Raw genomic sequence first — 2,500 nt, 5'->3', positions numbered from 1 at the left:
GGCTGCGCGAGCGAGCGGCGAGCGGCGAACAGCGAGCGAAGCGAGAGGCAGCACCGTCCCTGCTATACGAAAGCCCCATCCAGCCCTGTGCCACCCGGGGGGTTCCAGGGTGCTGAGATGGCTGACGTTTTGCTCCGCTCTCGACGGTCACCGCGCAATGCAAGAACAGGCCAAAAACTGGCCAAAACGGCCCAAAAACGGGCCAAAACTGGCCATTTTTGGCTGCGCGAGCGGCGAGCGGCGGACAGCGAGCGAAGCGAGAGGCAGCACCGTCCCTGCTATACGAAAGCCCCATCCAGCCCTGTGCCACCCGGGGGGTTCCAGGGTGCTGAGATGGCTGACGTTTTGCTCCGCTCTCGACGGTCACCGCGCAATGCAAGAACAGGCCAAAAACTGGCCAAAACGGCCCAAAAACGGGCCAAAACTGGCCATTTTTGGCTGCGCGAGCGAGCGGCGAGCGGCGGACAGCGAGCGAAGCGAGAGGCAGCACCGTCCCTGCTATACGAAAGCCCCATCCAGCCCTGTGCCACCCGGGGGGTTCCAGGGTGCTGAGATGGCTGACGTTTTGCTCCGCTCTCGACGGTCACCGCGCAATGCAAGAACAGGCCAAAAACTGGCCAAAACGGCCCAAAAACGGGCCAAAACTGGCCATTTTTGGCTGCACGAGCGAGCGGCGAGCGGCGGACAGCGAGCGAAGCGAGAGGCAGCACCGTCCCTGCTATACGAAAGCCCCATCCAGCCCTGTGCCACCCGGGGGGTTCCAGGGTGCTGAGATGGCTGACGTTTTGCTCCGCTCTCGACGGTCACCGCGCAATGCAAGAACAGGCCAAAAACTGGCCAAAACGGCCCAAAAACGGGCCAAAACTGGCCATTTTTGGCTGCACGAGCGAGCGGCGAGTGGCGGACAGCGAGCGAAGCGAGAGGCAGCACCGTCCCTGCTATACGAAAGCCCCATCCAGCCCTGTGCCACCCGGGGGGTTCCAGGGTGCTGAGATGGCTGACGTTTTGCTCCGCTCTCGACGGTCACCGCGCAATGCAAGAACAGGCCAAAAACTGGCCAAAACGGCCCAAAAACGGGCCAAAACTGGCCATTTTTGGCTGCACGAGCGAGCGGCGAGCGGCGGACAGCGAGCGAAGCGAGAGGCAGCACCGTCCCTGCTATACGAAAGCCCCATCCAGCCCTGTGCCACCCGGGGGGTTCCAGGGTGCTGAGATGGCTGACGTTTTGCTCCGCTCTCGACGGTCACCGCGCAATGCAAGAACAGGCCAAAAACTGGCCAAAACGGCCCAAAAACGGGCCAAAACTGGCCATTTTTGGCTGCACGAGCGAGCGGCGAGCGGCGGACAGCGAGCGAAGCGAGAGGCAGCACCGTCCCTGCTATACGAAAGCCCCATCCAGCCCTGTGCCACCCGGGGGGTTCCAGGGTGCTGAGATGGCTGACGTTTTGCTCCGCTCTCGACGGTCACCGCGCAATGCAAGAACAGGCCAAAAACTGGCCAAAACGGCCCAAAAACGGGCCAAAACTGGCCATTTTTGGCTGCGCGAGCGAGCGGCGAGCGGCGGACAGCGAGCGAAGCGAGAGGCAGCACCGTCCCTGCTATATACGAAAGCCCCATCCAGCCCTGTGCCACCCGGGGGGTTCCAGGGTGCTGAGATGGCTGACGTTTTGCTCCGCTCACGACGGTCACCGCACCACGCAAGAACGGACCATAAACAGGCCAAAACAGCCCAAAAACGGGCCAAAACTGGTCATTTTTGGCTGCGCGAGCGAGCGGCGAGCGGCGAACAGCGAGCGAAGCGTGAGGCAGCACCGTCCCTGCTATACGAAAGCCCCATCCAGCCCTGTGCCACCCGGGGGGTTCCAGGGTGCTGAGATGGCTGACGTTTTGCTCCGCTCACGACGGTCACCGCGCCATGCAAGAACGGACCAAAAACAGGCCAAAACAGCCCAAAAACGGGCCAAAACTGGCCATTTTTGGCTGAGCGAGCGAGCGGTGAGCGGCGAACAGCGAGCGAAGCGAGAGGCAGCACCGTCCCTGCTATACGAAAGCCCCATCCAGCCCTGTGCCACCCGGGGGGTTCCAGGGTGCTGAGATGGCTGACGTTTTGCTCCGCTCACGACGGTCGCCGTGCCACGCAAGAACGGACCAAAAACAGGCCAAAACAGCCCAAAAACGGGCCAAAACTGGCCATTTTAGGTTGCGCGAGCGAGCGGCGAGCGGCGAACAGCGAGCGAAGCGTGAGGCAGCACCGTCCCTGCTATACGAAAGCCCCATCCAGCCCTGTGCCACCCGGGGGGTTCCAAGGTGCTGAGATGGCTGACGTTTTGCTCCGCTCACGACGGTCACCGCGCCACGCCAGAACAGACCAAAAACAGGCCAAAACAGCCCAAAAACGGGCCAAAACTGGCCATTTTTGGCTGCGCGAGCGAGCGGCGAGCGGCGAACAGCGAGCGAAGCGAGAAGCAGCACCGTCCATGCTATACGAAAGCCCAATCTA

Source organism: Musa acuminata, unplaced genomic scaffold (assembly GCF_036884655.1).
Source record: "Musa acuminata AAA Group cultivar baxijiao unplaced genomic scaffold, Cavendish_Baxijiao_AAA HiC_scaffold_212, whole genome shotgun sequence".
NCBI classification, from domain to species: domain Eukaryota; kingdom Viridiplantae; phylum Streptophyta; class Magnoliopsida; order Zingiberales; family Musaceae; genus Musa; species Musa acuminata.
This window is presented reverse-complemented; position numbering follows the sequence as displayed.